Below are 15,270 nucleotides of genomic sequence, written 5' to 3' on the forward strand. Positions count from 1 at the left end.
CTGATGGTGCGCAAAATGCTGCAAGCATCTATCACACAAGGCAGATATTGCTCAGAAGCCTCCAGCCTTGACATAAGACACTGCCACCTTTTCTTCAGTCTACTATATGCAGACTTCACTGTCATTCTGCAGCTACTCAGATTATAGTTAAACAGCTCCTTTCTCTTATCCAAGTATCCAGTAAAAAATTTCATAAACCAGAATGACAGGAGGATTCACAACCCAATGAATGTCCATAGTGATCCTGTGGGCAAAAGTTCCATTTTTCATTGCATGGTTTCATTGCATAGTTTTTCACGGCTGGAGTTTCTAAAGATCCTGGTATCCATGAATCTTTCCAGATCCCATCCCACATTAATATTGATGAACTTACCATGTTGTTCAAACAGGCTTTGCAGCAACCTGGAAAAATACTCCTTTTTTGTTGATGAACTCTGAGACCTGGTGTGGATGGCAAAACATATGCATATGGGTCTGATCAGTGGGCCCTAGGCAATTCAGGAATCCCCACTGTGAAAATCCAGCAATAACCTCCTGTACATTGACAAACTTTATTTCTCAAGAAACAACACCTTCTTGATAGCAGTGTGCACTTCGATGACAACAGCCCTGACAGTTGATCTCCCAACACCAAACTGTTTAGCTACTAACTGGCAGCAATTGGGGTGATGAGTTTCCAGATGGCGACGGCTATATTCTCCAGACTAAGAGGAGGTTTCAGGCTTGTGTTCTGCTGCTGCATCAGCTCCAGGTGAGCTCTGCACAGGCCTCTGGGAAAGTAGCCTTCCTCAGCCTGAACATCAGACTATCCTGACCCACCAGGTGGTGCTGGTCAGCTAAGTGCCATGCTCCACTGAATAAAGCTACTCCAGGAAAATGTCATGCAGAACTAACTGCTTGATCTCTTCCCCACAGCATCACTGTGGCTATTTTCCAAATCACTCATAACCATCGATCTGCATGATACATGTGGAGCAGCCTATTCGTATTAATGACTGTCAGAATTGCAAGTGCTCAGCAATCTTCCCTCCCTGCTGCCTGACAGATGTTTGAAAATGATCCTGCTTTGCTCAAACCAGATGAATTACGGGAGTGTGTTAGTTTGATCCCAGAATTCCAGTGGGCATCCCACAATGTGACAACAACAACAACAACAACAAAATCCGAGCCTAGTGGCAGAACATTACACAGTGGGATATCTGCCCCAAATGATGTACAGTTATTTTGAAAAAGTGAAGAGCAGTGTGCAGTGAATCACAGAAGAGAACTATCTTAAGATGGCATGAACAAAGGGGTTTGGGTACCCTTCTTTGGGCTAGTTAAACCTGGATAATTATAGTGGAAAAACGTATGCTGAAAAAACTTGCCTACGTAGAGAAGCCCGAAATGCTTGAAACAAACCCACTTGAGGATGATTCCCCATATACAGTTACATTTTAAGAATTGAAAAAGATCTTGGTGGAGCTTGAAAGCATCTCTCTTTCACCAGCAGAAGTTGGTCTAATAAAATATATTACCTCACCCACCCGGGGGGCTCATATCCTGAGACCAACATGGTTACAAGAACACTGCAAACATTTTGAGACCTATCTATTAGCCAGTTTTAATACATTTAATGTGTGCCATGTTAATTTTATATTGTTCTCATGTTTTAATCAAAATGTCATGGGGGAACCGAGTCAAACACTTTACAGAAGGCTAAGCATATTAAGTCAACACTGATACCTTTATCAATCCAACTTGTAATTTCATCAAAAAAAAATCAAGTTAGTTTGAAATTATCTATTTTCCATGAACCTGTATTGATTTTCAGTAATGACATTATCCTCCTTTTGGTTCTTTATTAATTGAGTCCTGTATCAGCCACTCCATTATCTTGCTCAGGATTGATGCCAGGCTGACAGACCTATAATTACATGGGTCATCCCATTTACCCGTCTTAACAATTGGCACAACATTAGCTTTCTTCCAGCCTTCTGGAACTTCCCCAGTGCTCCAGGTCTTATTTAAAATCAATGTTAATGGTCACCGCTTTCCAGGATAGAGTCCCCCATCCTGTAAGTATGGCCTACATTCTTTGTTTCTAGATGTATACATTTACATTTAACTGTATTAAAATGCATATTGTTTGCTTTTGCCCATTTTACCCAGTGATCCAGAATCAGCGACATGTCCACTTCATTATTTACCACTCCCCCAATATTGGGGTCATCTGCAAACTTTATTAGTGATGATTTTATGTTTTCTTTCAGGTCATCGATAAAAATTTTAAATAGTGTAGGGACAAGAACCAATCCCTGTAGGACCCCACTGGAAACACACCCGCTCAAGGATGATTCCCCATTTACAATTATATTTTGAGACCTATCAATTAGCCAATTTTTAATCCATTTAATGTGTACCATATTAATTTTATATTGTTCTAGTGTTTTCATCAAAATGTCAGGGGTACCAAGTGAAACACCTTATAGAAATCTAAAAGATCTCCTCAGCCAGCACTTTTAAAACTTTTGGATGCAAATTATTTGGACCCGGTGATTTAAAAATGTCTGACTTTGGTAGATCCTGTTTAACATCCTCCAGAGATACTAGTGGAATGGAATGATGAGAATATATCATCTGTTTTTTCCCCAAATACAGAACAGAAATATTTATTGAACACTTCTGTCTTTTCTGCATCATTATTGATAATGTTACCTTTTCCATCTAGTAATGGACCAATACCATTGTCAGGATTTTTTTTTGTTCCTAACATTTAAAAAATTCCTTGTTATTGTCCTTAACTCTGCTGGCCATAGATTTCTCCTTGTATCCCTTTGCTTTCCTAATCAATTTTTATTCATTACTGTCAACTTCATAGAATCTCAGAGTTTGGAAGGGACCTCAGGAGGTCATCTAGTCCAACCCCCTGCTCAAAGTAGGACTAATTCCCAGACAGATTTGTATCCCAATTCCCTAAATGGCCCCTTCAAGGATTGAGCCCACAACTCTGGGTTTAGCAAGCCAATGCTCAAACCACTGAGCTATCCCTCTCCCTTTTCCTGTTTCTTCCATTTGTTATATATCTATATTTTTTACAGCTGCCTTCACTTCACCTCTAAACCAAGTTGATTTTTTAACCAGCACAACCTTCTTTCTCAGTTGTGGGATTGTGGCTTTTTGGACATCTAGTAAGGTGTTCTTAAATTATTCTAATTATCATTCATACTTTTCTGATTAAATTCTTCCTCCCAGCTGATTATACTCATAATTGTTTTCAGCTTTGTGAAATTGGTCCTATTAAAGCACCAAGTATACTGATCTGGATTTTGTTCTGCTAATTTCCAATCTACTAATTACATTATTTGCCCCCATAACTCCTATTTGGAGGCTGTTCCAGAGTGTCATCCCCCTGGGGGTTAGAAACCTCCTTCTAATTTCCAACCTGAATTTGTTTAGGGCCAGTTCATATCCATTTGTTCTTGTGCCAACATTCTTCTTGAACTTAAATTGCTCTTCATCTTCCCTAGTATTTATCATCCTAATGTATTTCTAGAGAGCAATCATATCTCCTCTGAGCCTTCTTTTTGCTAGACTAAATAAGCCAAGCTCTTCCAGTCTCCTCTCATAAGATAGGCCTGCCATTCCTCTTATCAACCTAATAGCTCTTCTCTGCACCTTTTCCAGTTTAAATTAATCTTTATTGAACATGAGTGACCAGAATTGTACACAGTATTCCAATTGAGGTCTTACCAATGCCAATAATACATCTACTGGAAATGCCTTGCCTAAGGATTGCATTTGCTTTTTTCACAGTCAGGTCATGTTGGTGGCTCCTAGTCATCCAATGATCGACCCACACACCCAGGGTCTCTCTCCTTCTTTGTCGCTTCCAACTGATGAGCCCCCAGGTTCTCAAAGAAGTTTTATTCAACTCTCCTCCTCATGTTGTGATAGTTACATCTGAAGTTTCCAGATGGGTACCAGCTCAACATTTTTTTCATTCAAGGTCTTTGGAATGTCAAAAAATGCCATTTACACATAAATGTGTTAGACCTAGGAGATTTATATATGCCCCTTATGTTGTTCCTCCCACACGTGCAGAATTCAAGTTGCCAAGGACAATATGTCAGCAATGTATTAAGTATATAGGAAAGACCTTATTCATTTCAGCTTTGTCAGGAAGCAATAAAACTGTGGGACTGGCATATCCTACACAACATTTATCTGTAAAAAGCAACAAGGAGTCCTGTGGCACCTTATAGACTAACAGATGTATTGGAGCATAAGCTTTTGTGGGTGAATACCCACTTCGTCAGACGCATGTATTCACCCACGAAAGCTTATGCTCCAATACATCTGTTAGTCTGTAAGGTGCCACAGGACTCTTCGTTGCTTTTTATAGATCCAGACTAACACGGCTACCCCTCTGATACTTAACATTTATTTGATTCCTTTTCATGCAGTGGGAAATCACAACCAGATTGCAGATTGACTGAGCAGTGATTCCATGGGGCTGTATAAGTTCTGATAAGAATTTTGACTCTGTTTTGGTATATTTTAGTTCAGTGTATTTTACAATATTTGTTTCACTTGAAAACTATAGTTTTGTCCAGTGTTTCTTATACCAATTGATAGTAAATCTGTTTTTCACACAACTCAGTTAAAAGGGTTTATTAAACTTGTATCTGCCAACAAATAATCCATTTCCTTCATGGGACTTAAACTTGGTATTAAGTTATGTCTCCTCCATTGAACCTCTTCTCAAGGTGTTTTGGATATAGTAAGAGTCAAGCAATTTCTGCCCAGTCCTTGTCTAGGTGGTTAGACAGTGTATAGAGGAGAGTTATAAGATTTCTTCCCTCCTGCAGGTCTTAGAGCTCACTCTACAAGGCAGGTGCTGCATCTGTAGCTTGCACTAGGCATGTTCCTCATATTGAAATATGTAAAGTTGCCACTTGGGGTTCAAGTCACACTTTCACTAAACACAGTGTGTTAGATTTGGCAGCCAGATCTGATGTACAGTTTGGCAGAGCGATACTTTATTTCTTGTTTAATCAGGACTCTGTCTCTCTTCGTCCACTCTTGGAATACTGCTTGCCAAACTATACCAAGATTGGGAATATGCAGAGGACACTCAAAGAAGAAATTAAAGTTACTTACATGTAACTGGAGTTCTTCAAGATGGATTCTGCATATTCCCTGCCCACCTTCCCTTCTTCTACGGAGTCCTCTAGACTCTGCATTAGCAGTGGAAGGAACTGAGGCAGCAGTTGGCATCTTGCCCCCTTTTATAACCGCACCCTCAGAATGTGCTTGAACGCTGAGGGGAGGCGTAGAAGGGGCATGTGAGTGCTCTAACAGGCACTGCTACCAGAAGGTTCCACCATCCATGCTTCGGCCATCATTCCAGAGGACATGCTTCCATGCTGATGACACTTGTTAAAAAAATAACGCATTAATTAAATTTGTGACTGAACTCCTTGGGGGAGAATTGAATGTCTCCTGCTCTGTTTTACCCTCATTTACCCTATATTTCATGTTATAGCAGTCTCGAATGATGACCCAGCACATGTTGTTCATTTTAAGAACGCTTTCACGGCAGATTTCACAAAACGCAAAGAAGGTACCAATGTGAGATTCCTAAAGATAGCTACAGCACTCGACCCAAGGGTTAAAAATCCAACGTGCCTTCCAAAATCTGAGAGGGACGAGGTGTAGAGCATGCTTTCAGAAGTCTTAAAAGAGCAACACTCCAGTTCAGAAACTATAGAACCCAAACCACCAAAAAAGAAAATCAACCTTGTGCTGGAGGCATCTGACTCCGATTATGAAAATGAACATGCATCGGTCCGCACTGCTTTGGATTGTTATTTAGTAGAACCCGTCATCAGCCTGGATGCATGTTCTCTGGAATGGTGGATGAAGCATGAAGAGACATATGAATCTTTAGCGCATCTGGCACATAAATATCTCGTGACACCGGCTGCAGCAGTGCCATGTGAACGCCTGTTCTCACTTTCAGGTGACATTGTGATCAAGAAGCAGGCAGCATTATCTCCTGCAAATGCAAACAAACTTGTTTGTCTGAGCGATTGGTTGAACAAGAAATAGGACTGAGTGGACTTGTAGGCTCTAAAGTTTTACATTGTTTTATTTTTGAATGCAGTTATTTATTATACATAATTCTACGTTTGTAAGTTCAACTTTCATGATGTACCCAAACAAAAAGTGAGAACTCTGTTATTCTCCGACACTACAGTACTTGTATTAGGTGAATTAAAAAATACTATTCCTTTTGTTTTTTACAGTATTCCGTGTTGTAATTGAAATCAATATATTTGAAAATGTAGAAAACATCCAAAAATATTTAAATAAATGGTATTCTATTATTGTTTAACAGTGTGATTAATTGTGATTAATTTTTTTAATTGCTTGACAGTCCTAGTATTTAACTTTCTCAAGATTCACCTTGCAGAGAATTATAGATGATAATTTTCTAACTCATAAGGAGGGATAGCTCAGTGGTTTGAGCATTGGCCTGCCAAACCCAGGGTTGTGAGTTCAATCCTTGAGGGGGCCACTTGGGGATCTGGGGCAAAATCAGTACTTGGTCCTGCTAGTTAAGGCAGGGGGCTGGACTTGATGACCTTTCAGGGTCCCTTCCAGTTCTAGGAGATGGGATATCTCCATTATATTATATTATTATATTATTATTATTAAGGTATTGCACCCAACATGGGTATCTCTATTTTGGATCAAAAAGCCCATCCTGGTTCAGTGATGAAGTGAAGGCAGAAATAAGATATGAAAAAGCAATATTTAACAAATGGAAAAAAGGGGACATGTATAGCTATCAATATAAACTAGAAGTTATGAAGTATAGCAAATTGATAAGGGAAGTTAAAGACGTCAGCAGAAAATCCATGCCTGGCAGGGCTAAGAGCAATAAGAAGTTTTTAAAGTATTTTAGGAAAACAAGAAATCCTAGCAATGGTATAGGCCCATTACTAGATGGAAATGGCAGGAGTGTTCAATAAATATTTGTTTGTGTATTTGGAAATAAGCAGGATAGTGTGTTTGTATGCCTTGAGGATGATGAAGTACTTTCCAGTCCATTAATAACTGGAGAGGATGTTAATATCTACTAGGGATAAACATTTTTAAATTTGCAGGCCTGGATAACTTGCACCCAAGAGCCCTAAAAAAACTGACTGAGCAGATCTCTCCTCCATTGATACTAATTTTTAATAAGTCTTGGAATACCAGGGAAATTGTGGAAGACTGGAACAGTGCTAATGTTGTGCCAATAATCAAAAAGGGCAAGCTGGATGATCCAGGTACCTATAGGACAGTTGGCCTACATCAATCCCAGGCAGAATAATGGAAAAGCTGGTATGGGATTCAATTAATAAAGAATAAAAGGATAGGAATATAATTATTTCCATAAATGTAATACACTTAGACTTTTGTAACTGTTTGACTTGCATGACATTCTGACTAAAAATTAGCACTATACACTATCACTAAAGCACCCTCAATTGATTAAGAACTGGCTAACTGACAGATCTTAAAAAATAGTTCTCAGTGGAGAATCATTAGGGAGCAGTCTCTCTCATTAGTATTCAGCCAGCCAACGTGCAATGCACCAGGCCTAGGACCAATCCCTGCAGAACCCACTGGTGGCATAGTGCGTTTACACTTGGGGCATTTGCATCGACAATGAGAGCAGTGCAGTGTGGATAGCTATCCCACAGTGCAGCTCTCCCCCTTCTGCCGCTAGGTCTTGTGGGAAGGTGAAGGGGATCGCAATGCATCATGGGTCCGGGCTCAATGCCCTGTGATGCACTGCTTTCTGTCCCAGCATTCCGTCTTCAGTTTGTGGCATTTTTCAACGTCCCTTGTTTTCTGCTCGCCCTGCCACATCTATCTGCAGGAATGGATCTTACACTGATCTCCACTGCTCTGCTAGCTATTACTAGAACATCACAAACGGCAGTGGAGTTATTCTTGAAGTTACGAAGGCAACGGCAGTCACAGTTGCCTAACGTGGTGTCCAACACAGAAAGCAGTAACATTAGATTGCTTTTAGCATTCACGGAGGAGCTGAACACAGTGGAAAGTCACTTTTGGACTTGGGAAACTAGGACAGAATGGTGGGATCACATCATTAAGCAGGTCTGGGATGATGAGCAATGGCTGCAGAACTTTTGAATGCGGAAAGCCATCTTCCTAGAACTGAGTGCCGAACTCACCCCAGTCCTGCGGCACAAGGACACCCAAATAAGAGCTGCCCTCTCAGTGGAGAAGCGCATGGTGATCGCAGTGTGGAAGCTGGCGACTCCAGACTACTACCAGTCAGTGGTGAATCAGTTTGGAATGGGAAGTCGACCATTTGGGCTGTGTTAACGCAAGTGTGCAAGGCCATTAATCCCATCTGTGACATTATTGACATAAATTGTGACAATATAGATCATTGTTGCAACCAAGGTCCTACAGTTGCACCAAATCTTGTACAAAGGAGGTCAATAAGGTGTCTATGGAAAGGTTGTAATTTGCTGGTTATGATTATGCTGTCTGTATGTGTGTATCGTTTTTGTTTTTGAAGTTATGAATATTGTCTATGTACTTGTATCTCAATGTGTTTGATTCTAAGTAGCATCAGTGAAGCATTTGGTCAGCTTCTTGAGAAAGGACTATTCTGAGTAAGTGCCCAATCAAGAAAAACTTAACTGACAACAGACTTTGGGAGATGCCAATCCACATCTGAGCTCTCCTGGGAACATTCAAACTAACATGTAAACAGGCGTCAGCCTGCAAAAAGCTGGATCATTCATGGACATGTGACTTGCCCAGGTGGCTACAAACTCCATCTTGTTGCTATGATTTTGCACAGGAGAACAAAGGGTTTCAGCCCCAAGAGAGAGAATATAAAAGGCCCTGGAAGCCTCTCCATTTCATCTTCAGCTGGCTCAAGAGATGGCTTCTCCACCCCAAAGAGATGCCTGAAAGAAATTGGAACAAAGGACAGTAACTATGGGGGTGTGAGTGATTGTTGGACCCAGGCCAAAAAATACAACATGGGTCTGAAAAGGATTGGTCCCAGACTAGGAAGGAGTCCAGTCTGTGAAAGAAGCTTATTGGAACATTTCTGAGGGTGAGATGTTCCCTTGTTCCTATGTTCCGTTTCCTATGGTATTAGGCTTAGACTTGCGTGTTTTGTTTTATTTTGCTTGGCAACTTCCTTTGTTCTATCTGTTATTACTTGAAACCACTTAAATCCTACTTTTTATACTTAATAAAATCACTTGTGTTTATTAATTAACCCAGAGTAAGTAATTTATACCTGGGGGAGCAAACAGCTGTGCATATCTCGCTATCAGTGTTATCGAGGATGGACAATTTATGAGTTTACCCTGTATAAGCTTTGTACAGAATAAAACAGATTTATTTGGGATTTAGGCTCCCAAAAAGACTGAATACTGGGTGCTGGGAAAGTCTCTGTTAACTGAGAAGCCCTTGGGCTAAGTGAATCTTAGTTTCTGTGCACTGCAGGGGGGCGTGGCCCAACTTCTTGGTCTGTGCTGTAGCTGACTGGAGTGTCTAATTCACAAGACGGGAGTGGAGGGAAGCCCTCTTTGGCAGGGGGGGTTTGCTCTCAGTGGTATCCCAGCACATCTAGTGACAGTCTTGAGGGAGTTTCTGTGACCAAACTCGTCACAGCATCCTGCTGTGAAAGACCAGGACTCTTGACAATGTGCGTGACATTGTGGATGTCTTTGCAGACATGGGTATCCCTAACTGTGGAGGGGCGATAGATGGCACACATATTCCAATTCTGCTACTGGACCACCTTGCGACGGAGTACATCATTTGGAAGGGGTACTTCTTCATGGTTTTGCAGGCTCTTGTGGATCACCATGGGCCTTTCACTGACATCAACACGGGGTGGTCCAGAAAAGTGCGTGACATATGTATCTTTAAGAACACTAGCCTGTCAGGAAGCTGCAAGCTTCCTGTACAGGCTTTCCAGATCAGAAGATCACCATAGGGGATGTCGAAATGCCCATAGTGATCCTGGGAGACCTGCCATACCTCTTAATGCCATGGCTGAGTAGGTACAGGATGACTGTGGAATGTGAGTTTGGCCGATTAAACCCGTGCTGGCGATGCCTATATGGCAGATTAGACCTCAATGAAGAAAATATCTCCATGGTCATAACCACGTGTTGCATGCTGCATAACATTTTTGAAGGGAAGGGTGAAAAGTTTACTCAGGTGGACTGCCTAGTCACAACACCTGGCTGCTGATTTTGAACAGCCAGATACCAGGGCTAGGGTGGTGCAACATGGGGCAATAAGAATCAGGGATGCCTTGAGGCAACGTTTTGAAGATGAAAACCAGTAATGTTCGTTGCTATGCTTGGGACTGCAATGGTTAATTACATTTGGTAGGCTAGGAAGCAGTTGTTATTGTTAAGGCCTAGGATTCAATGTAAGGAACTGATAAAAGTGCCTGTTGATTTGCAGGTGCCATCTGCTGTCATAACTTGCATGGAAACAAATAAAGAGTGCTGATCATTCAAAGAATTTTGCTTTTATTGCCAAATAAACCACAATACCACATGCACACACACTGACACACACATTCTTGTTTGGGGAGAAGGTACTGGGGGGGCTGACTTTCAGAGCTGAGCATAAGTCCAGCTGTCGTTTGAAAAGCTGTCTGTGGGGGTGGAGTGCAGGGGAAAGCGCCAAGTCCCAGAAATTGGAAAGGAATGCGCGGGTGGAGTTTGGGGAGAGCGTGGGAAAGAGTGCTGACTGTGCTGAAGGAGAGGGTGGGCATGCATCTGCTCAGTCTGGAGTGTTACGAGGGACTGCAGCATGTTGGTTTGTCGCTCCAAAACTTTTATCATCCTCTCTTTGGTGTCCCTATTGTATGCATCATTTTCTTTTCTTTCCTGCTTGTCACTTTCCCTTACTGCTTGCGTTCAGTCTTTTCTGTCTCTGACTACTGCAGCACCTCCCGGAACATATCTTCCTTGCTCTGACTCAGGCATTTTCTTATCCGGCGCAGATGCTCTGCTAGTTGTGTGAGGAGCGGGGGCCTTTCAAGGTCATACCTGGATAGGCACAAGTAACAATAAACAGTAGCATTATTGTTAACACAGAGAGCATTGAAACATTGCATTAAAATACACCGCTGGTAACATACCTATCACTTCTAGGTGACCCTAGTCAAGCACACATGCTGGCGAACACCCCAAGCCTTGTGAGTGCACCCAGGGTTAGGGGCATTGTTCATTGCAGAAATAAAATCTGAAAGGGTCACGGGGCACTGATGGGGGGCAATAGTCTAAACTTTCCCACCGTTTTCCACAGGCAGGGCTCATTATGGAAGATATCTTACTCTTGAGGGGAAGCAAGGAAGCAAGGGTGCATCTGCTACACGCTTATGGCTTCCACCCTGGTCCCTATGTTGCTCGCCTGTGTGCAGCTTTGGTCCCTGCCCAAGTAATTGCAGAGTGGCATGGGAAAGTGTCTCTCAATGGGGGAAGGAACAAAAGATGCTCTGCCAAGGAACCTCCAGCATAAGATTTCCAAGTACCTCCAGGAAAGTTTCCTAGAAATCTCTCTGGAGGATTCCCGTGAAATCTCGGAGTGCATAAACTCCCTGTTCTGCCGTACTGCCTAGCTGCGTGGGGAAATGCTCAGCACACAGAAACACAGTCAGCCTTGTACATTTCTCTGCCCTCAACCTGCTTCAGAACTTCACAAAGCAAAACCGCTTACCAGGGGTCTCCTCTCTTGCTTCTGGCACACCAGAGAGTGAGTGCCAAGATTGGCTAGACACCTCCAGAGCTGAGAACAGCTCCTGACTGGACGCAGCACCGGGCAACCCTGACATAGGCTCCACATCTTCTTCTGCCTCCACCTCCTCATCCATGACTTCCTCCACTGGCTCCTGACCTGCTGAAGTATCCATGGGGCTCTTGGTGGTGAAGATGGGATAGCCGCTGAGGGTAGCGTGTAACTCCCTATAAAAATGGCAGGTCTGGGGCGCAGCACGGTTTGGCTTCCTTGCCTTCTGGTACGTGTGCCTCAGTTCCTTCACCTTTGCCCTGCACTGCAGCGTGTCCCGGTCACAGCCCTTTTTGCACAAGCTGGCCATAGGTCCTGGAATTCCGACATCTGGAGCGCAGCTGGGACTGGACAGCCTCCTCTTGATACCAGTCAGCTCTGTGTTTTTGGGGAACCAGGGTGCAGTATCCAGCCTGTCTGACTCATGAAGGACACCACCCCCCTTCCCCCAGCCTCTGCTTGAACCAAAACCAACCAGAGGAAAGACTTACGGAAAGCAATAAAAAGGCGGTGGGAGACACACCTAAACCCCTCCTGACAAGGATGACAGGATTAAGGCAGCTACCCTAGCCTCATATGCTTCAAAAGTGGGACAGGGAGGCATCTCTATTAGCATACAGAATGGAGAACAGATTCCAAGGCAAGAACTGCACTGAACTCCGGGACCAGAAAAGCAGGGAAGCACTGCATCATGGGGGATCTCTATTCCAGATATTAATGAACCTACGCCTGCACACACCCAGGTCAGCAGTTATCAGACCAATTTTAGTAATACATCCTTGATTGATATCCAAAATACTGAAGCTGCCCAATTGCATTATGAGCTCCCTTGAAGGAACACCACTCATAGCCAGGAATGATCAGTTCCTATTGTCTAGCCTAAAGAAAAGTCATCAGTTTACCCATAAACAAATCTAGTGTTCTCCCTTGAACCATTGTTGTTTCCCTACAAAAACCCCTACCCATGCTCAAGTAAGTGTTCTGATGTCTGGACCCAAACTCTGCATCAGTTCCACTGGGACTTAATCTTCTCCCTGTCTGATCGTGCTGGGGGCTCTGCCTGTCTCCAACACTCAGGACCCTGAGCTACGACCATCACCTGGGAACCCTAACCAGTTCAAGGTTCATGGATCTGTAAGACCCCAGCTCTCTCTCTGTCTCCCTCTCTCTCTCTCTTTTCTTTTCTACCTCAGGTATAACTTTTTAACCCTGATTTCTTTGATCAGGTATAGTTTTCTATATCTGACTTTTATATTCTTTAATAATGGAACTGTTTTGTTTGTTTAGGCTCTCCTTGTGTGGTTGTCACTATTATTCAATAAATAACTTTTATGGTAAGTTGGTTGCTACCCTCCCTCTCTCTCTGAACTTTACTCTTTTGTGTTTTTGGCTTCTCCATTTATTCTGCAGCAACGCTCCTCTTACCTAATCTAAAGATCCCTGTAGCGCCCAAAAATATTGTGGGGTTTGCTCATCAAGTGGGTTACTACCAGAACAATTGTAATGTAAAAGTGGGGATAGGGATGTGCTGAACCTGGGACATACGAGGGTGGCAGCTTGGAAGTGTTGCTCGACCCAGCCTGCTCAGGCTTACTCTATTCCGGTCGGTACCTGCGGCATATAAGGGTGGCAGCTTGGAAATCCTGCTTCACCCAGCCCACTGAGTCCAGGGACATATAAGGGGTCAGCTTGAGAGTACTGATTGACCCGGTCCACTCAGACTTGCTGTGTTAGAGTGTGTGTGTGTGTGTGTGTTCATCTGCTTCTGGGGCTGGAGGAACCCAGCCCTGGGGAACCTAGGTCCTGCAGGATAGCTCCATTGGGAGGGGATTTGCAGAAGGGAAAAGTAGAGCTCCATATGAAAACACAAGTGACACAAGCAGTACATTGATAGAATTACCGAACACCCCCCCACCCCGAAGAGTAATCCTAATAAATGAGCATACCCCAAAGTAATGGGCAAATCGGGTAACACTCTCCCCAAACACTCATTAGATCTGGTAGCTCCGCACTGCTCCAAGCAGGAAATCATTTGGTGCGTGGAGCCGCCATGGCCACTGGGGAGGATGAGATGTGGGCTCTGCACGCCAAGCAAACAGGAGAATTTCAAAATTCCTGGGGCTTTAAAGGGGGAGGGACCCTGGAAGGTTGTTTACCTGGCGTCAGGGCAGCAGAGTTGAAACTGCTGACCAGAGTGGTCAGGATGGGCATTGTGCGACACCTTCCGGAGACCAATGATAGCACAAAAATCAAGCATGGTGTCTATTCTGGCACTATGGCGCTAAAACTTTTGCGTAAAAAGCCTTATGACTCTCATCGAGGTGTTTTTACTTCAGCACTGCAACTGAGGAGTTTCGTCACAAAAAATGGCTTTGCAGTGCATACACCTCCACTGTGTAGACAAGCCCTTATACTATCTAGAGTCATAACACATATAGATAAGATGTTAAGATTGAAAACATTGCCAGTCTCCTCACTCTCAAACCCTCTCTCACACACATGCGGGTGCACTTGCATGTTGTTGGGCAGACAGCTGCTGTCTTTTCAGTAGTTTTGATCTGTTATCACTTAAACTGAGGAAGAGGGAACACTTCAACACCTTTAGCTGGACACAGAAACTTTTAACATTAGATATCCCAGTGTATTGTGATAATAATGCAAATCTTTAGACCCACATAAGAAAAGCCCGGCAGATTACATTATTTTTTGGCAACTGGCAAATTCATAAAAAATCTGGCCAGGCTGGTGAAATGCCAGCCAGATGATAACCCGAATAGGACAGTATCTTCAGGGTGGCACTGGGCCATGGGGCACATACATGCACGAGAGTGTGCCTGCTGTTGCCCTTGGGCCCTTTAAGAATGGGGATTGCCAGGTTTTGTAGTTTCCAGACAGGGAACATGATAGTAAAAAGTCCACTGTTGAACAAAAACCCCTGAAGGAAGACCCTCTGTAGGGACCAAGCAGGAGGCCTAGGGCAGTGGCTCTTAACCTTTCCAGACTACTGTACCCCTTTCAGGAGTCTGATTTGTCTTGCGTACCCTCAAGTTTCAACTCACTTAAAAACTACTTGCTTACAAAATCGGACATCAAAATACAAAGTGACACGGCGCACTGTTACTGATAAATTGCTGACTTTCTCATTTTTACCATAGAATTATAAAATAAATCAATTGGAATATTAATATTGTACTTACATTTCAGTGTATAGTATATAGAACAGTACAAACAAGTCACTGTCTGTATGAAATTTTTGTTTGTACTGACTTCCCTGGTGCTTTTTATGTAGTCTGTTGTAAAACTAGGCAAATATCTAGATGAGTTGATGTACTCCCTGGAAGACCTCTGTGTACCTCCAGGGATACGTGTACCCCTGGTTGAGAACCACTGGTCTACGGGATAGCCAGGAATGGCTACCTAAAGGGAGGG

General features: G+C 43.0%; 1 protein-coding gene across 5 annotated transcripts in view; it reads left to right on the forward strand.

Annotated features, from left to right (window-relative positions):
• Positions 1 to 15,270, forward strand: part of MAN1A2 (mannosidase alpha class 1A member 2) — a 295,186-nt gene that overhangs the window by 194,640 nt on the left and 85,276 nt on the right. The window lies entirely within an intron of this gene.

Source organism: Trachemys scripta, chromosome 1 (assembly GCF_013100865.1).
Source record: "Trachemys scripta elegans isolate TJP31775 chromosome 1, CAS_Tse_1.0, whole genome shotgun sequence".
In the NCBI taxonomy this organism is placed as follows: Eukaryota; Metazoa; Chordata; order Testudines; family Emydidae; genus Trachemys; species Trachemys scripta.